This window comes from Bos grunniens, chromosome 13 (assembly GCF_055505025.1).
Source record: "Bos grunniens cultivar Pamir isolate PY7600 chromosome 13, Bosgru_T2T1.0, whole genome shotgun sequence".
Classification (NCBI taxonomy): Eukaryota; Metazoa; Chordata; class Mammalia; order Artiodactyla; family Bovidae; genus Bos; species Bos grunniens.
The window spans coordinates 33,234,636-33,256,539 of NC_141177.1; positions in this window are offsets into that span (position 1 = coordinate 33,234,636).

Consider the following 21,904-nt stretch of genomic DNA (forward strand, 5'->3'; position numbering starts at 1 on the left):
AACTCCCTGAGCTTACTCAAACTCATGTCCATTGAGTCGGTGATGCCATCCAGCCATCTCATCCTCTGTCGTCCCCTTCTTCTCCTGCCTTCAACCGTTCTCAGCATCAGGGTCTTTTCAAATGAGTCAGTTCTTTGCATCAGGTGACCAAAGTATTGGAGTTTCAGCTTCAGCATCATCCTTCCAATGAATATTCAGGACTGATTTCCTTTAGGATGGACTGGTTGGATCTCCTTGCAGTCCAAGGAATTTTTAAGAGTCTTATCCAATACCACAGTTCAAAAGCATCAATTCTTTGGTGCTCAGCTTTCTTTATAGTCCAACTCTCACATCCATACATGACTACTGGAAAAACCACAGCTTTAACTAGACAGACTTTTGTTGCCAAGGTAATGTCTCTGCTTTTTAATATGCTGTATAGGCTAGTCATAACTTTTCTTCCAAGGATCAAGTGTCTTTTAGTTTCATGGCTGCAATCACCACCTGCAGTGATTTTGGAGCTCCCCAAAATAAAGTCTCTCACTATTTCCATTATTTCCCCATCTATTTGCCATGAAGTGATGGGACCAGATGCCATGATTTTAGTTTTCTGAATGTTGAGTTTTAAGCCAACTTTTTCACTCTCCACTTTCACTTTCATCAAGAGGCTTTTTAGTTCTTCTTCACTTTCTGCCATAAGGGTGGTGTCATGTGCATACCTGAGGTTATTGATATTTTCTCTGGCAGTCTTGATTCCAGCTTCTGCTTAATTCAGCCCAGCATTTTGCCTGATGTACTCTACATATAAGTTAAATAAGCAGGGTAACAATATACAGCCTTGGTGTACTCCTTTCCCAATTTGGAACCAGTTTTACATCTTCCCTTTTAATTTGCTAATCTTTTTCTTCTCTTTCTTTTTCTATTGTTATAGCTAGGACTTCCAATGCTATGTTAAATAGAAGTGGCAAGAGTTGGCATCCTTAACTTAGTCCTGAATTTAGCAGGAAGGCTCTAAGCTTTTCACTTTTGTGTACGATGTTAGCTGTGGCTATGTCATAAAAGACATGCATGATGTTCCCTCTGTACCCATTTTGATGAATAAATCTTAAATTTTATCAAATACTTTTTCTGCATCTATTGCAGTTGTCATGTGATTTTTATCCTTCATTTTGTTAAAGTCATATATCACATTAACTGAGTTGCTTATGTTGAACTATCCCTGTGACCCTGGGATTTTGTTCAGTCACTTGGTTATGTCTGACTCTTTTCAATCCCATGGACTACAGCATGCCAGGCTTCCCTGTCCTTCACTACCTGAGTTTGCTCACACTCATGTCCATTGAGTTAACGATGCCATCCAACCATCTCACACTTGTCACCCCTTACTCCTCTTGCCCTCAGTCTTTCCCCGCATCAGGGTCTTTCCAATGAGTCAGCTCTTAGCATTAGGTGACTGAAGTATGGGAGCTTCAGCTTCAGCATCAGTCCTTACAATGAATATTCAGGGTTGATTTCCTTTAGGATTGACTGATTTGATCTCCTTGTTGTCCAAGGGACTCTCAAGAGTCTTCTCCAGCACCACAATTCAAAAGCAACAGTTTTTCAGTGCTCTGCTCTTTATGGTCTGACTCTCACATCCATATATGGCTCTGGAAAAACCATAGCTTTGACTATACAGACCTTTGTCCTTTGTTAGCAAAATGATGTCTCTGCTTTTTAATACACTATCTGCATTTGTCATAGCTTTTCTTCCAAGGAGCAAGCATCTTTTAATTTCATGGCTCTAGTCACTGTCCACAGTGATTTTGGATGCCAGGAAAATAAAATATGTCACTGTTTCCACTTTTTCTCTGTCTATTTGCCATAAAGTGATGGGACCAGCTGCTATGATTTTAATTTTTTAAATGTTGAGTTTTAGGCCAGCTTTTTCACTCTCCTCTTTCACCTTCATCAAGGGTCTCTTTTATTTTCTGCCATTAAAATAGAACCCTGGAATAAGTCCTACTTATTTATGGTGTATGGCCCTTTTTAATGTATTTTTGGATGTGATTGGTTAATATTTTGTTGAAAATCTTTGCATCTATATTTATCAAAGATATTGGCCAGCAATTGTCTTTTCTTTTTGTAGTGTCTTTGATTTTGGGTCATAGTGGTTTTATAGAATGAATTTGGGAGTATTCCTTCTTCTTCAACTTTTTTGAAATAATTTTAGAAAGGATTGGCATTATGTCTTCTTTATATGTTTGGTAAAATTTCCCTCTGCAGCCATCTGGTCCTGGACTTTTGTTTGATGGGAATGTTTAAAATTACAACTTTAATTTCACTTCTAGTCTGTTCAAATTGTCTTCAATCTTACTATACACATTACAGTAAAGGTTTACTATACAGGTTAATATAAAGAGAGAAGATTGACCTTCAGACTTCAATCTTTACTATACAAATTTGTCTTTTCTATTGGATTTTCCTTTTCTATACATTCTTACTTTTTTTTCCATTTAGAAAAATCCCTTAACATCTCTTTTAGAGTAGTTTCAGTATTGCTGAATTCTTTTAGTTTTTGCTTGTCTGAGAAGTTCTTTATCTATCCTTCTATTCTAAATGATAATCTTACTAGGTAGTGTACCCTAGATTGCAGTTGCTTTTTTTTTTTTTTTCCCTTTTCAGGACTTTGAACATATTATGCCATGCCTTTCTGATCTGCAAAGATTCTGGAGAAATATCCGCTGATAGTGTTATGCAGGTTCTCTTGTGTGTAAATCTTGGTTTTTCTTCTGCCTTCAGAATTCTCTTTTTATCTTTAATTTTGGCCATTTTAATTATAAGTCTTAATGTCAGTCTTCTTGGTTTCATCTTGTTTGGGATCTCTGTGCTTTGTGAAGTATGGATATCTGCTTTCTTCTTTGGGTTTGAAAAGTTTTCAGCCATTATTTCTTCAAATATATTTTGGAAACCCTTCTCTTTCTTCTTTTGGAGCCCTTGTAGAGCAAATGTTTGCAATTTTGTTGTTATCCTAGCAATTTTGTAGGTTGAACCATTTTTTAAAACTGGTCTTTCTGCCTGCTGTTCTGATTGGGTGCATTTCATTATTCTATCTTCCAGATCACTTTCTCATTCTTCTGTGTGATTTAGTCTGCTTTTCATTGCTTCTAAAGTAATTTGTATCTCAGATATTGACTTATCTATTTCTGATAAAAAGAATACATTAGAATCAGTTCTAGTGAGGTGAATGAAACTGGAGCCTATTATACAGAGTGAAGTAAGCCAGAAAGAAAAATACCAATACAGTATACTAATGCATATATATGATTAGGTCTTCTTTATATTTTCTAGTTTGTTGCTAAAATGATCTGTTTAGATCAATTCTCTTTTCTAACTCAGCATTTTTGTTACCAAAGTTTTGAATTCTTTGTCTTGTTGGTTGTTTATTTTTGTTTCATTATTTATTCATTTCAGGAGTTTTCTCTTGCTGTTTCAATTGAGAATAGTTCTGTTTTTTTAATTTTATTTGAAGTTTTCTGATTTTAGGTGAAATAATGACCGATTTTGGTCCTAAAGAAGTGTTCTCCTGAGGGAACACTCATAGGCAGACTGCATATGTCCAGTGCTTTTAGTGGGAGAACCAGATTTGATATGGATGCTAGTTGTGTCTTTCTTCAAGGTGTCCTGGGTGCTATAACCTTGGTATGGGTGTGACTGATGATGGAGGAGCTAGAGCCCGTGCAGGTGTGAGGTGGAACTTCATCTCTGCTCAGTGGCCATCACTGACACATCAGTGGAAGGGTTTACTCACAAGTTATTGAAGCAGAAGCCCTCGAATCAGGCTTGCCTGGGCTCTGTTCCCTTTAAGTGTGTTTTTTTCTTCCTCCTGCACTGGCACTGGGATCTCTGCCTCACAGGAAAGGTGTGCCAAAGCAAGTGAGGTTTGTGCACATACAGAGGCCTGATACTCTGCCTGTATTGGTGTCTGTGGCTCCACTTAGATACTTGTAGTTGCATCTTTCCTCCTATATTGGCTATCACAGATCTAGTGCTAGGGTGGCATGCTAGTGGTATGGGTTGGGTGGAGGTGGAATATTTTCTAGGCTTGAGCTGGAGGGTGCAACAAGGAGGTTATCGAAATTCTGTCAGAAGCCTAGGCAGATTCTAGGGCACTACTTGAAAAAACAACAGCCATGGCTACTGCTCCTGTTTTGGGCTATTCTCCAGGCCCCAGGTTATCTCTGTATCCTTATATCAAAACTTTCCCAGGTACTGGTCAGCCTAGATTTAGTGCCAAGCTGTGGCATGAAATGAGCTGGCCATGATATTTGCTTAGCTTGGATTCATGTGCATGGCAACGTGGTAGTCACTTCATCAGACCTCTCTTTGCTCATCCTGGGGGCAAGTCAGCAACCCTGCACTCCTCATGAGTGAAATGTAGGCTTTTCCAGATTTTCTATCTGTTGCAACAGTTCTCCAAGTCGCCAATGGGCTTGTCTCCTATGTGTAGGACCCCAGCACTGGGATGCCAAGTCTGTGGCTTGACCTCACTGTCCAGGATGCATTTCTGCCTGTATAATTTCCATTTTCCTCTTAGTCCCCTGCCAAAAGCACAGCTCTCAACTGATGCTTTTCTGCAATCCTACCACATTGTATGTATCTTTCTTAAAGCCTTCTTTATATAGGAGTCCTTTTGCCAGTTTCCAGTTAGTTTCCCATGGAATTTGTTCCATGAGTAGATGTATTGCTGTGTATTCATGGAGAGAGGACAGCTCCACATCCTTACTCTACCATCTTGATCTCTCTCTATCACTGTTTAAACAAGCCATGTTTGGAAATCTATCAATTAATACATACATTTCAATATCAAATTCATGATACCATTTTTTGCTAGGAGTACACACAAGTAAGTTTATATTAATCATGTTGAAAAACTAAATCAGGTTATGTGATTCAGGTTTAAAAATTTGGATGCATTCTCGTGTCAATCTAGACCTGGGCATCTTTGAAGAGCTCTGTGCTTTTATTTGTAGACCAGACCATACAGAGTGAACTATAATCACTGAATCTAGGACCCTAAATGCAATGGAGATAATTTGATCCCAGGGTCGCAGGGGCCATATAGTAACATTCATCCACCAAAGGCAAGGTGAAAGGGCTTACCATAATTGACAACAGTGTCAAAGCAGCAATCACAGTACTCTGACTTGTGCAGACCCATGATGTTGGCTAGTTAATCATGGTGTTCCTAAAAGTAAAAATAGTTTGGAAGTCTACTAAGTTCTTCCTTGTTCTGTATAATAGAAATTTTCAGGTCAGGTGAACAAAAAATCTAACTTGAATATTATAAAAAACAGAGAATTATGGCTTGTCAACCAATGGCCAGAGTTGAGCCAGTTGACCCAGAATCTCTTGAATAAAAGGGAGACCATGTCTTCTTGAGGAAGGGTCCCAGTACACTGCCAAAATTTATACTGTTAATCTTTCTCCCAGACCCCCTAAAAGGACCTATGGTTTTTTTTCAGGGTAACTGGGCATCAAGAAAAGAAAATTTTTTTGGTTAGCTTGCTTGTACTATGGTTTTAATAGACTTATATGGACAAGTTGATATAGACAAATTTATAATTTTATATAATCAGTCTGACATACACAGGGATGCTGTAAACAGAGGTGTGGGCCTGAGAGCAGGTGTCCAAAATGGGTGCAATGTGGGGCCCTGGCAGTACTCCGAGATCTCCTGGCTTGACTCTGGCACAGTGGGTAGTGAGGATGGGACTCTTCACTGGGAAAGGAGGGTCATCTAGTAGCCCAGGAGCTGAGTGGAGAGTTTGAGCCTGTGGGAAGCTTGGGATCTGGGATGCTCAGAATCTGAGCATTCAGCATGCTCCTGTCTCATCACACTGCTAGTTGTCAGTCCTTGGCCTTAAACAGAATTTTCATTTGAACTGATACTGATAGCAAGACATATAAAACATCACTGTGGTCCACCCAGCAGTCAGAAGAGGGACTTAGGGAGGCCAGGTGATCACTGGAATTTCAATTCAGGTTTGTTTCACAATGGGCCCAGAATCTATCCTGTGGTTATTTCCCCACTTTTGTAGTGCATAACCGAAATAGACATATTTATCAACTGACAGAACCTACACATTTGGTTCACTGACCTGTAGACTGAGGGCTACTATGATGGATGAATAAGACCAACTGAAAGTCTCTAGAGCTACCTCTATTGAGGAAAATGGCAAACCAAAAACAATTATATTTTACAGGGATTTCAGAGATTATTACCACTATAAAGGGAGTGAGTGATAGAGGGGTAGTGATTTTTACTGCATTGTTATTCAATTCACCTTTTGATCTATACAAAAGAGAGATAGATCTTTGTTGCTGTTCAGTTGCTCAGTGTTTGACTCTTCAATCCCATGGACTGCAGCACTCCAGGGTTCCTTGTCCTTTACCTTCTCCTGGAGATTGCCTAAACTCATGTCAGTCGAGTCAGTAGTGCCATCCAACCATCTCATCTTCTGTCGACCCCTTCTCCTCCTGCCTTGAATCCCGCCCAGCATCAGAGTCTTTTCCAATGAGTCAGTTCTTTGCATCAGGTAGGCAAAGTAGTGAAGATTCAGCTTTAGCATCAGTCCTTCCAATTAATATTCAGGATTGATTTCCTTTCAGATTGATTGGTTTAATCTTGCACTCCAAGGGACTATCAAGAGTCTTCTCCAACACCACAGCTCAAAAGCATCAATTCTTCCGTGTTCAGCTTTATTTATGGTCCAACTCTCACATCCATACATCAGTTCAGTTCAGTTCAGTCGCTCAGTCATGTCTGAAACTTTGTGACCCCACGGACCGCAGCACGCCAGGCCTCCCTGTCCATCACCAACTCCCGGAGCTTACTCAAACTTATGTCCATTGAGTCAGTGATGCCATCCAACCATCTCATCCTCTGTTATCCCCTTCTCCTCCTGCCCTCAATTTTTCCAGCATCAGGGTCTTTTCAAATGAGTCAGCTCTTTGCATCAGGTGGCCAAAGTATTGGAGTTTCAGCTTCAACATCAGTCCTTCCAATGAACACTTAGGACTGATCTCCTTTAGAATAGACAGGTTGGATCTCCTTGCAGTCCAAGGGACTCTCAAAAGTCTTCTCCAACACCACAGCTCAAAAGCATTAATTCTTCGGTTCTCAGCTTTCTTTATATTCTAACTCTGACATCTATACATAACTACTGGAAAAACCTGGTCTGCCTCTTGGGAAACCTGTATGCGGATCAGAAAGTAATAGTTAGAATTGGACATGGAACAACAGACTGGTTCCTATTAGGAAAAGGAGTACGTCAAGGTTGTATGCAGTCACCCTGCTTATTTAACTTATATGCAGAGTACATCATGAGAAACGCTGAACTGAAGGAAGCACAAGCTGGAATCAAGATTGCTGGGAGAAATATCAATAACCTCAGATATGCAGATGACACCACCCTAATGGCTGAAAGTGAAGAAGAAGTAAAGAGGCTCCTGATGAAAATGAAAGAGGAGAGTGAAAAAGTTGGCTTAAAGGTCAGCATTCAGAAAACTAAGATCATGGCATCTGGTCCCATCACTTCATGGCAAATAGATGGGGAAACAGTGGAAATAGTAGCTGACTTCATTTTCATGGGCTCCAAAATCACTGCAGATGGTGACGGCGGCCATGAAATTAACCAGTCCATCCTAAAAGAGATCAGTCCTGGGTGTTCATTGGAAGGACTGATGTTGAAGCTGAAACTCCAGTGCTTTGGCCACCCGATGCGAAGAGCTGACTCATTTGAAAAGACCCTGATGCTGGGAAAGATTGAGGGCAGGAAGAGAAGGGGATAACAGAGGATGAAATGGTTGGATGGCATCATTGACTCAATGGACATGTGTTTGGGTAGACTCTGGGAGTTGGTGATGGACAGGGAGGCCTGGCGTGCTGCAGTTCATGGGGTTGCAGAGTTGGACAAGACTGAGCAACTGAACTGAACTGAACTGGAAAAACCATAGCCTTGACTAGACAGAGCTTTGTTGGCAAAGTAATGTTCCTGCTTTAAAATATGCTATCTAGGTTGGTCATAACTTTCCTTCCAAGAAGTAAGCGTCTTCTAATTTCACGGCTGCAGTCACTGTCTGCAATGATTTTGGAGCCCCCCAAAATAAAACCTGTCACTGTTTCCACTGTTTCCCCATCTATTTGCCATGAAGTGATGGGACCGGATGCCATGATCTTAGTTTTCTGAATGTTGAATTTTAAGCCAACTTTTCCACTCTCCTCTTTCACTTTCATCAAGAGGCTCTTTAGTTCTTCGCTTCCTACCATAAGGGTGGTGTCATCTGCGTATCTAAGGTTATTGATATTTTTCCCAGCAATCTTGATTCAAGCTTGTGCTTCATCCAGCTTGGCATTTTGCATGATGTACTCTGCATATAAGTTAAATAAGGATGTTGATAACATACAGCCTCGACATAGTCCTTCCCCACTTAGGAACCAATCGTTATTCCAAGTAAATGGACATCAGTTTGAGTAAATTCTGGGAGTTGCTGATGGTCAGGGAGGCCTAGTGTGCTGCAGTCCATGGGGTTGCAAAGAGTTGGACATGACTGAGAGACTGAAATGAACTGAACTGAAGTCATGACTACAATTGTAGATGTTGTACTGTATGTATGTATTACCTACTTTAGGTAGGCCTACATAGCTGTAAACTTTTGCTGTGTCCCAGATTTTGGAAAGCTTTTGTTTTTATTTTCATCTGTCTCAGACTCTTCTTTGATTTCTTGTTTGATTTCTTTATTGAGTTGTTTTTATGGTAGCATATTGTTCAGTCTCTGTATGTGTGTTTTTCCCATTTTTCTTCCTTCAATTGATTTGCAATTTTTTTTACCATTGTGGTAGGAAAAGATGGTTGATATAATTTCTAGCCTCTTAAATTCGTTGAGACCTGTTTTGTGACCTAGCTGGATCATGGAAAAAGCAAGAGAGTTCCAGAAAAACATCTATTTCTGCTTTATTGACTATGCCAAAGCCTTTGACTGTGTGGATCCCAATAAACTGTGGAAAATTCTCAAAGAGATGGGAATACCAGACCACCTGATCTGCCTCTTGAGAAATTTGTATGCAGGTCAGGAAGCGACAGTTAGAACTGGACATGGAACAACAGACTGGTTCCAAATAGGAAAAGGAGTTCATCAAGGCTGTATATTGTCACCCTGTTTATTTAACTTATATGCAGATTACATCATGAGAAATGCTGGACTGGAAGAAACACAAGCTGGAATCAAGATTGCTGGGAGAAATATCAATAACCTCAGCTATGCAGATGACACCACCCTTATGGCAGAAAGTGAAGAGGAACTCAAAAGCCTCTTGATGAAAGTGAAAGAGGAGAGTGAAAAAGTTGGCTTAAAGCTCAACATTCAGAAAACTAAGATCATGGCATCCGGTCCCATCACTTCATGGGAAATAGATGGGGAAACAGTGGAAACAGTGTCAGACTTTATTTTTCTGGGCTCCAAAATCACTGCAGATGGTGACTGCAGCCATGAAATTAAAAGATGCTTACTCCTTGGAAGGAAAGTTATGACCAACCTAGATAGCATATTCAAAAGCAGAGACATTACTTTGCCAACAAAGGTCCATCTAGTCAAGGCTATGGTTTTTCCTGTGGTTATGTATGGATGTGAGAGTTGGACTGTGAAGATGGCTGAATGCCAAAGAATTGATGCTTTTGAACTGTGGTGTTGGCGAAGACTCTTGAGAGTCCCTTGGACTGCAAGGAGATCCAACCAGTCCATTCTAAAGGAGATCAGCCCTGGGATTTCTTTGAAAGGAATGATGCTAAAGCTGAAACTCCAGTACTTTGGCCACCTCATGCAAAGAGTTGACTCATTGGAAAAGATTCTGATGCTGGAAGGGATTGGGGGCAGGAAGATAAGGGGACGGCAGAGGATGAGATGGCTGAATGGCATGACTGACTCCATGAACTTGAGTCTGAGTGAACTCCAGGAGTTGGTGATGGACAGGGAGGCCTGGTGTGCTGCGATTCATGGGGTCACAAAGAGTTGGACATGACTGAGCGACTGAACTGAACTGAGCTGTGTGATATACACTGGAGAATATTCCATGTGCACTTGAAAGCAATGTGTATTCTGTAGTTTATGAAAGGAACATTCATTATATAAATATTTATTTTGTGCAACTGTTCTAATCTGTCTTTTAAGGACACTTATTTCCATTATGATTTTCAGTCTGAATAATCTGTCCTTTGTGTTTGATGTAGTGGGTTGTTGGAGCCTACTAGTATTGTATTACTGTCAGTTCTGCCCTTTAAGTCTGTTAATATTTGCTTTATATATTTAGGTATACCCATATTGGACTGGATGAAGCACAAGCTGGAATCAAGATTGTCATGAGAAATAACAATCACCTCAGATATGCAGATGACACCACCCTTATGGCAGAAGGTGAAGAAGAACTAATGTGCTTCTTGATGAAAGTGAAAGAGGAGAGTGAAAAAGTTGGCTTAAAGGTCAACATTCAGAAAACTAAGATCATGGCATCTGGTCCCATCACTTCATGGCCAATAGATGGGGAAACAGTGAAAACAGTGACAGACTGTATTTTGGGGGGTCCAAAGTCACTGCAGATGGTGACTGCAGCCATGAAATTAAAAGATGCTTACTCCTTGGAAGGAAAGTTATGACCAACCTAGACAGCATATTAAAAAGCAGAGACATTACTTTGTCAACAAAGGTCTGTCTAGTGAAGGCTATGGTTTTTCCAGTAGTCATGTATGGATATGAGAGTTGGACTATAAAGAAAGCAGTCCATGGGGTCGTAAAGAGTTGGACATGACTGAGTGAGTGAACTGGACTGAACTGAACTAATATTTGTACACGGGGCTTCTCAAGTGGTTCAGTATTTAAGAATCTCCCTGCCAATGTAGGTCATGTGGGCTCTATCCCTGTATTGGGAAGATCCCCTAGAGAAGAAAATGGCAGTCTACTCCGGTGTTCTTGCCTGGGAAATTCCATTGACATAGGAGTCTCATGGGCTGCAGTCCAAGGAGTTGTAGAAGTCAGGCATAACTTAGTGACTAAACAACAATAACATTAAATGTATATGTGTCTATGAATGTTATATCCCTTATTTGTAGTAATACTTTTGTGCTGAGTCTCTCAGTTGTGTCTGACTCTGTGACTCCATAGAGCCTTCCAGGCTACTCTGTCAATGGAATTTCCAGGCAAGAGCACTGGAGTGGGTTGCCATTTCTTACTCTAAGGGATAGTCCCATCCCAAGGGTCATACCCATGTCTTTTACATATCTTGCATTGGCAGGTGGATTCTTTATTACTGCATCACCTGGGAAACCCATTAATATCATTTTTATTATAGAGCTCCCTTCTTTGGCTTTTTTTTTTTTTTAGTTTTCCACAGTGGTGCATCAATTTACATTCCCACCAAATGTTTCTCTTTCTTCACCTCCTCACCAACACTTGTCATTTGTGGTCTTTTTGTTGATAGGCATTTTGACAGGTGTGAGGTGACATCTCATTGTGGTTTTGACCTGCATTTCTCTGATAATTTATGATGCTGAGCATCTTTTTGTGTGCCACTGGCCACCTATCATCTTTGGAAAAATATCTTCAGGTTTCCTGCCCACTGTGTTGTTGTTGTTGTTCAGTCACCAAGTCACATCTGACTGTTTGCAACCTCATGAACTGAAGCACTCCAGGCTTCCCTGTCCTTCACTGTCTCCCAGGGTCTGCTCAAATTCATGTCCATTGAGTCAGTGATGCTATCTAACCATCCTTTGCCGCCCTCTTCTCCTTTTACCTTCAATCTTTTCCAACATCAGGGTCTTTTCCAGTGAGTTGGTTCTTCACATCAGGTGGCCAAAGTATTGGAACTTCAACTTCAGCATCAGTTCTTCCAATAAATATTCAGGATGGATTTCCTTTAGAATTACTGGTTTGAAGGTCCATTGTGGGTGTGTCTTAAAAACATGATGTATTACAATTGTGGGATCCAGAGCTTCAAGGTAGACAACTCACAATACCTTTTTGAGGCCTAGACTGGGGAAGCAATATGAAGTCTCTTGTGTACATGATGGTATACAGTATGAATGAAAACTCTTCACTTTGGGAAAGAGGAATCAAGACTTTTATTGTTAGGAAAGAAAAATATGGACAGGGTGATATTTTCAGACTCAGAATACTTTAGCCCTAAAATTATCTGAATTAAAATATGATATTCATGAATAAAATAGATGAAATAATCTCTCTGTAGATGGTGTAACGCAAGAAAATGGGCTTCAAATGAGATCATAATCACTTATCAGTATCATCTTAGAAAAATACTTAAAAGTCCTAGCCAGTGACCTTCTCTGGAAAAGTGAGAGGTTAATATCTGTTTTGCAGATAAAGACAGTACATATACCTTGTTCAATTAATGCTAGAATGATAGTTTCACATATCCTTCACTTCACTCAGCAATTTTTATTATTTATTTATGTATGATTTAAAGACATTGGACTTTCCTGGTGCCTTAGATGGCATAGAATCTGCCAGCCAATAAAGGACATGTAAAAGATATGGGTTCAATCCCTGGGTTGGGAAGATCCCCTGGAGGAAAGCATGGCAATCCACTCCAGTATTCTTGCCTGGAGAATTCCATGGTCAGAGGAGCCTGGCAGTCTACAGTCCATAGGGTTCCAAAGAGTCAGACACACCTGAGAGACTAACACTTTTACCATCACTCTTAAAGACATTAGGATCTGATTTACAGTTTGATTTTCCCTTAAGAAACAGTGGATGTACCACAAACTCAATCTATGTATTAAGCCAAAAAATAAAATAAACCATGACCCAAAGAATAAGCATTGCTGAATCGTGGTAATATATAGTATCTCTTTTTTGTCTCTCTCTCATATTCCTTGCCCCTAATGTCAGACAGATACTTATAAGGTATTTATGCAAGTGCAGGGTCAGAATTTGTCAGGTTAAATCAGAATCCCTTGATGTTCTATTCTGATGAAACTTACTTTTTCCTCTCTTGAGTTTGAGTTTCTTGATCAAAAGTTTGTTATTTTATTGAGACCAAGAGGAACCTATTATTTGGAATTCATAGAGTTCAAACAAATGAACAAACCTAATTTAGAGAGCAACAGCATGTAAAAGACAAAAGACAGGTTCTCACATGGAATATCACCAAATCCTTCATGTGGAAATCATTTAAACTTAAATTTTTCTCATGGAAGAGATGAAAACATTCTTTTGCCATGGAGTTTCATAAAACATACCAGGTTTCTTGCACTAGCCTTTTACACATATGTCAATTGGATAAGTTAACTCCTCTTCTGTTTTGAGGAGAGAAAGATAAAAATCGAAGTCCTGGTGATTTTATAGGAGTGCTGGCTGCTTGTGTCTTTGGCTCTCTCTTCCACCTCTTTGGTGTGAAGACATCCCCAATTCAAAACAGATGTGGTCCCCTTGGCATGGCCCGCTGAATACCACATTGCTTGGATATCTGGTGTTCACAAGGTACCTTCATGGAGTTTGAGGGGAGGTAGTTTTCTGCCTAGCAACAAATATGGACAGATATCTGATGAGTTTTCAAGAGACTCTCACAACCAGGTTTCTAACTGAATAGACAACAGATAATCACACTTGATCCTCAGAGACTGTATGTTCTCTACTTTCCTCTCCCACTTCACTGCCCTTTTAAAGTAACATTTACTTCTGTTGACTTCTTTTCCACCCTTCCTTTGAAAGCATAAGGGATAATTATCTTTGCATAATCTAAATTTCCAGCCTATCTCTCCTTTAGTGATGAGCTTTAGTTTAGTGTAATTTACAAACTTTCTCTGAATGTGCCTTAGAGTATTTTCTAAGCAAATGGAATTCAGCCTTGAAAACTGGAAGGCAATTTTGTTTCCATGTGGGGAAGGGAAGAGGGGAATTGTCAATGGAGAAATGTATTTAAGCAAGAAAGTTTTAGAATAATTTAGGGCTTATTCAGTTCCCATTAAGAATATCTAATTATAAGTAATTACCCTAAACTAATTTAATTCCATCCTCTTGAGCTTTATTAAAGCAACAAACTTAACCACATGCATTTTGTTAAATAGACTTTTGCACTGTGAAGGGGGAAAAGGAAAAAAAAAAACCGAAGATTGATGTGACTTGTATGGGAAAGAAGGGGATTAAGAATAATTGAGTATATTCTGCAGGATGCTCTCCCATTCCATTAGTGGTGAAATATAAGGAGGTGTTTTAAAAAATGAGTTCACAGTAAAGAATTCAAGGAGATTAGCTCAGTTTTAATAGATGGTCCCTGCCCTATTTAGTAATTAATGCCATAAATGGGCAAACAATTTGTTTTAGTATTAAGATAAGTTGTAAGTATGTTAGAAATTGAATTTTTAAGATCAAATGCTAAAAACTGACTGAAATAATAATAATTGACATTATTTTTTAAAAATAATCTTAATAAGAATTTGAATTAATTTTCAGAAGTGTTTGAAGAGGTAAAGTGAAAAGTAAGTTATATAAAGTGGTTATTCTTCAAACCACATTTATCACTTTTTTAAAAAAAGCAAAGAGCATCATTGTTTTTCTGTATATAAAAGTAACACACTTTTAATATAAAATGGTACTCTTGCATTCCAACGCCCTATGATGTAAAAGACATTTTGTGTGTGTGTGTGTTAGTTCTAGAAGGTGGTGTAGGTCTTCATAGAATCATTCAGCTTTTTTGGCATTAGTGGTTGGGGCTTAGTGGTTGGGGCATAGACTTGGATTACTGTGATGTTGAATGGTTGCCTTCGAAACAAACAGATAATTCTGTCAGTTTTGAGATTGCACCCAAGTACTGCATTTTCAACTCTTTTGTTGACTCTGAGGGCTACTTCATTTCTTCTAAGAGATTCTTGCCCACAGTAGTAGATATAATGGTCATCTGAATTAATTCAACCATTTCCATCCATTTTACTTCACTGATTCCTAAAATGTCGATATTCACTCTTTTTTATATTTCTTGCCATGTCATGCTTGACCATGTCCAATTTACTTTGATTCATGGACCTAACATTTTAGGTTCCTATGTAATATTGCTCTTTACAACATCAGACTTTACTTTTCACCACCAGGCACATCCACAACTGAACAACATTTCAGCTTTGGCCCAGCTTGTTCATTCTTTCTGGAACTATTTCTCCTCTTTTCCCCAGTAGCATATTGGGTACCTATTAATCTGGGGGGCTCATCTTTCAGTGTCATACCTTTTTACCTTTTCATACAGTTCATGGGGTTCTAGAGGCAAGAATACTAGAGTGGTTTGTCATTTCCTTCTCCAGTGTCAATTTGGAGAATTGACAGTGTCAATATTGATGTTTTGTCAATGTAAAATCTACATAATAAAGTTATTAAAAATATAGAAATTACAAATAAATTTACAGATATAATAACAATTATATTGATCTATTTCTTTCTAGACATTTTTACATACATAATGATTATCTTTGTGTAATTAACTTCCAGATGTTCAAGCTGGTTTTAGAAAAGGCAGAGGAACCAGAGATCAAATTGCCAACATCTGCTGGATCATGGAAAAAGCAAGAAAGTTCCAGAAAAACATCTATTTCTGCTTTATTGACTATGCCAAAGCCTTTGACTGTGTGGATCACAATAAACTGTGGAAAATTCTGAAAGAGATGGGAATACCAGACTACCTGACCTGCCTCCTGAGAAACCTGTATGCAGGTCAGGAAGCAAGAGTTAGAACTGGACACGGAACAACAGACTGGTTCCAAATAGGAAAAGGAGTACATCAAGGCTGTATATTGTCACCCTGCTTATTTAACTTATATGCAGAGTACATCATGAGAAACGCTGGGCTGGAGGAAGCACAAGCTGAAATCAAGATTGCCGGGAGAAATATCAATAACCTCAGCTATGCAGATGACACCACCCTTATGGCAGAAAGTGAGGAAGAACTAAAGAGGCTCTTGATGAAAGTGAAAGAGGAGAGTGAAAAAGCTGGCTTAAAGCTCAACATTCAGAAAACGAAGATCATGGCATCCGGTCTCATCATTCATGGCAAATAGATGGGGAAACAGTGGAAACAGTGGCTGACTTTATTGTGGGGGGCTCCAAAATCATTGCAGATGGTGATTGCATCCATGAAATTAAAAGACAGTTGCTCCTTGGAAGGAAAGCTATGACCAACATAGACAGCATATTAAAAAGCAGAGACATTTGTCCAAAAAGGTCTGTCAGGTCAAGGCTATGGTTTTTCCAGTAGTCATGTATGGATGTGAGAGTTGGTCTATAAAGAAAGCTGAGCACCGAAGAATTGATGCTTTTGAACTGTGGTGTTGGAGAAGACTCTTGAGAGTCCCTTGGACTGCAAGGAGATCTAACCAGTCCATCCTAAAGGAAATCAGTCCTGGGTGTTCATTGAAAGGACTGATGTTGAAGCTGAAACTCCAATATTTTGGCCACCTGATGCAAAGAGCTGACTTATTTGAAAAGACCCTGATGCTGGCAAAGATTGAGGGCAGGAGGAGAAGGTGATGATAGAGGATGAGATAGCTAGATGGCATCACTGACTCATTGGACATGAATTTGGGTAAACTCCGGGAGTTGGTGATGGACAGGGACGCCTGGCATGCTGTGGTTCATGGGGTCGCAAAGAGTCGGACACGACTGAGTGACTGAACTGAACTGAAATATTTTTTAAGCATAATGTCATACAGAAAGTGAACAAATAATAACTATTTTAGAGTCAGAACATTTTTGCAAACCCAGAAGTTCTGTCATCCACACCCATCTCTGCCAAGAATAAACCTCCTTATCTCTTAACAGAGTTGATAAATCTTTTCTATTTATGTATTTTATTTATGTACTCTTTTAGGTGGTTTAATTTGTATAACACATTTTTCTAAGATATAATTTGTTATTTCAATTTGCTTATTCTGATTGATCTATATAACTGTAGAATAAATATGGAGCACATTTTATTTAACCATTTTACAATTTCATTGTTTCAAGTTTGAGGCTATGAACTTCTAATGTAAACATTATGGGGGAACTTAAGGACATGTTTCTGTTTAGTCTGTATCTCAGAGTAGAATTGCTCACTTGTTCTTAAGAGTATGCATATATTACGCTGTGTTTTTTTTTTATTTTTTTATTTTAACAAACACCAGCAAAGTTTTTCAAAATGACTATAATAATTTACTTTTTCACTGGCAATATATGAGAGTCCTAGTTGTTCTACCTCTTTGCCAACACTTGATATCAAAGAATTGTTTTCAAATAAAAATAAAATAGTTCTCCCTATGTGCTTTCTAGCTTGCATTTCTTGCTTAGCCATGTATCTTGGACATCTTTCCACATCAATAAAAAACAGATTATCATCACTTTAAATTGCTGTGTAATCATCTCTTGTACTGCATATCTAAATAATCAATTCTTTGCTGATGAATATTTCTACAGATTTTAAGTTTTCATTTTATGAACAAAGCTGGTTATTATAATCTTTTGGGCACATAGTCCATAATTCAATGTAATTCTTGCCAATGACGTAAATCATTGTGTTTGGACCTCTGTATTCTTTATCACATGCAAGTGCCAGAAATCCAGCATAGCTTAACCCAACTATTACCTTATTTCTACCCCTTCTTTGTTATAGATGAAGTCGGCTAGTGAAAAAAATTACTAGAGGAAAATTGGCTTCATAAAATACTGTGATCAGTTACATCGAATAGACTCAAGCTTTTCTGTTTGGCAATACTGCTCCACTCTACACATTAATTATTTTAAAACATCACCCTCCCTGAGTCACCAAATCTTTCCCATGTCTCCCCAAACTCTCAGGAGATGACTGATCCTTATATTTATAGAGAATGTAGTCACCATTGAAGGCAATCCTCTGAAAGTGATTTCTACTGCAATGCAGAAAACTACACACACACATAAACATACAGAGGTGCACCTGACCTGTCTTGTTTTCCTTCTCTGAAAACAAGTTGCCTTTCCTCCTTCCTCCCAAGTTATTCCACTTCCCCATTTAATGTGAGCTCTGGCAATGGGGCTTTGGATCTCATTGTCCATCTCTTTTCTGGCTACTAATTTTCTCTTTCCTTTACTGACTATTTCTCTTGGCTAAACTCTGAATGTATTCATTCTTGCTAGGCCTTAATCACTTACTCTCTAGTTTTCTCTTCTGTTCTCCTTTTCTTCTCTACTCTTTTCCTTCTCTTATTGTCTCTTAAGCTCACTGTTCTTCTCTTTGCTTCTCAAAATTTCCCTTCGCTTTTCTGTTTTTATATTTTCCTTATGTAAAAGAAAAGGGTTTCTTAATCAGTGTTATAGTTTCAAACAATATCTCTATGGCATAGACGAGATTCATAAAACCAACCTACCGTTCTCTTTTTAGCTTTAGACTCTTAGACAAATGGCTATTTGTAAACTTGCATTAGGAGTCTCAGAGATGGTACAAAATTGACGTTTCTAAAGTAGAAACTTTGATATTCCTTCCTCCACTAACACCTGTCTTCCTGTCCTAGTAAATTATACAACATTTACTAATTGTAAGTTGAAATTATACATTTATAAAGGATTATTATCTTTTCTTTACTCACACAACTGAATCCATTGTTAAGCCTATTGTATGATGCTTCAAAATATATTTCAGATCTACACACTGGTCTTCATCTCAGTAGTCATTTCCACCAAAAGATCACTCTCCAGCAGATGCGGAAACCATGAGGGTTGAGGCAATATCTGCCTTATTTATCATTTTAGCCCTGGTATTTCGCATAGTGCCTGACACTTAACAGATGGTCAAAAAAGTAGATCTAGTCACTGTCATCTCTTATTTGGACTTCTAAAACTATCTATCACATGTTGTTTTTGTTGTTCAGTCATTAAGTCATGTCTGACTCTGCGACCCAACGAACTACAGCATGCCAGGGTTACCTGTCCTTCACTATCTCCCTGAGTTTGCTCAAACTCATGTCAACTGAGTCAGTGATGCCATCCAATCATCTCATCCTCCATTTGATGTGAAGTCAATAACCATTTCTTTTTGAAAGTCTTTCCTTACACTTAATGTAGAGCAAACTGCTAATTATAGACTCATAATATCATATATTAATATGTTTTTTTTTTCAGTTTTCTAGATAGAATTTTACATTATTTTCTATAACACATTATTAACTTTCTGACCTCTCAAACATTAGACATGTAAGGGAAGGGAACTTCTTGTTTTTGCTCTGTATTCTACCCACATTCTTTATGAATGAATGAATAAAAAATTAATTTTAAGAAGCGGTTTTCTGCATTGAATGGTATAATCATTTTAAAGATTTTTAATGCATATTTCCAACTTCCCCTAGCTTTAATCTACTATTTATATTTCTCTTCTCAGTTAAAGTTACTGCTCAATCCTTAGTTTTGACTGCTTTAGGTATGCATTGCTTTTAAATCTTTTTCGGTGTAAATAGTGTGTGTGTAATTACTGTTTGACTTTGTGTTTGAATTATTGATAGTTGAATTACTGATAGTTTAATTTTTTTTTCTATTTTCAGGCTATGTATTTATTTTCTATTCGTATATTGGTCTTTGTCTTAGTGATTCATAGGATCTCATCAATAATAGTGAGAATAATCTCTTCCCCATGACATATATTTTCCAATCAATCATCTGTAGTTGTTTATATTTTTTTCAATTGCACATTTATTTATTCATTAATGAGATACTTGTTAGATTCCCACTATTTGTCTAAAACCATACAAAGATTTGGAAGAAAGCAATAATCAGTACAAATAAAAGCTGCTGCCTTCATGGAACTTACTTTGCAGTTATAGGGAAAAGTGCATAGGCTAAAAATAAATGATATAAAATGTCACATAAGTAGAATATTGAATGGTTACAAGTCTTATTAACACAGCAGCAGGAAAAGGGTTGAAAAAGGCTCAGCAGGTAGGAGTTGCATTTTATAACAAATTGCCCAAAAATATTTCTGAGAAAGTGAACCTCAATTAAAGATCTAAACAAAGTCAGAAACTGACCATTGTAGATACCTGCAGAAACAGATTTCAGGGTAGAAGGAACATCAAGTGCAAAGGTTCTGAGGAGAAAGCACACCTAGAAGAACAGGTAAATATCCTATGGAGATTAAACAGATTTATAAGGAAGAATCTAATATAATATGAGGCCTGGGGGGGCAATGTGTTGCAGGGAAGCCTCAACATGTAGGTCATTGTTGGCCACTCCAAAAACTTTGGTGGTTACCTGAAATGAGAATAGACGACTTTAGAGAATTTTGATCAGAGGATATGATCTGACTACATTTTAACTGCAAAAGTTTGGTGGCTTTTTTGAAAATAGCACTTAGGGAGTCAAGACCCAAAGCAAGGAGGGTCTTGCAATATTTCCAGCATGAGATGAGAATAAATTGGACCAACTGATAGTGAATAACACCAATGTGTTAGCAGTGGAGATGGTGATTTTATTGTTGTTCCATCACTAAGTCATGTCTGACTCTTTGCAGTGCCATGAACTGGAGAATGTCAGTCTCCCCTGTCCTTCACTATCTCCCTGAGTTTGCTCAAATTCATGTCCATTGAGTCAATAATTCTATTTAACCATCTCATTCTCTGCCATGCCCTTCTGCTTCTGCCCTTAATCTTTCCCAACATCAGGATCTTTTCCAATGAATTGACTCCTCGTATCAGGTGGCCAATGATTGAATCTTCGGCTTCAGCATTAGTCCTTCCAATGAATTTAGGATTGATTTCCTTCAGGATTGACTGGTTTGATCTCCCTGCAGTCCAGGGGACTCTCAAGAGTCTTCTCTAGCACTACAATTCAAAAGCATAAGTTCTTTGGTGCTCAGCCTGCTTTATGGTCCAACTCTCACATCCATACATGACTACTGGAAAAACCATAGCTTTGACTATCTGGACCTGTGTTGGCAACAGGATGTCTCTGCTTTCTAATATGCTGTCTAGGTTTGTCATAGCTTTTCTTTCAAGGAGCAAGGATCTTTTAATTTCATAGCTGCAGTCACCACCCACAGTAATTTTGGAGTCCAAGAAAATAAAATCTGTCACTATTCCCACTTTTACCCCTTCTATTTGCCATGAAGTGATGGGACTGGATGCCATGATCTTAGTTTTTATTTTTATTTTTTTTTAATGTTGAATTTCAAGCCCACTTTTTCACTCTCTTCTTTCACCCTCATCAAGAGAACACGGTGATAGTAGTCAGATATGTGTGTATTTTTAAGGTAAAGTCAATATTTGAAATTAAATCGGATATGGGATATGCAAGTAAGTGAGAACTTTAGATTATTATCAGCTTTTGGTTTGGTTTGGGAAGTGAGAAATTCATTGGAGTTACCACTGAGATGGGGATGACTATCTAGAGTAAGTATTGGGAGGATGATTAAGAGTTCCAGTGTTGTATCCAATAACTTTGAGATTTCTGTTAGATGTTCAGATGGATCTATTGAGTAGGTTGTTGGATTTATGGTTCTACTGTCCTGGAGAGAAAGGAACTATTTCATTGGTATATAGATGGTATTTATTGCCACGAGACTGAATGAAAACATCAAAGGGGTGATTATAAATAGAAAAGAGTTCAAGGACTGATTCACAAAGGATTCTAAATGTCAAAGACCAGGTAGATGAAAAAAAAATCTAATAATGAGACTGAGAAGGGTCTTCCACTCAGTGACCAGTACACTTAAAAGAGAGTGGAATCTTGAAATTCAAGTTAAGAAAGTGACTCAGATATCAATGCACAATCAACTGATACAATGCTGAAAACTAAAGTGAGGATAGGCTGAAGGTAAGAAATGAGGTAGCTAAGAGTTTTGTTTGAATGGAATGGTAGAAAATCTGATTGAATGAATCATGAAAGAGAG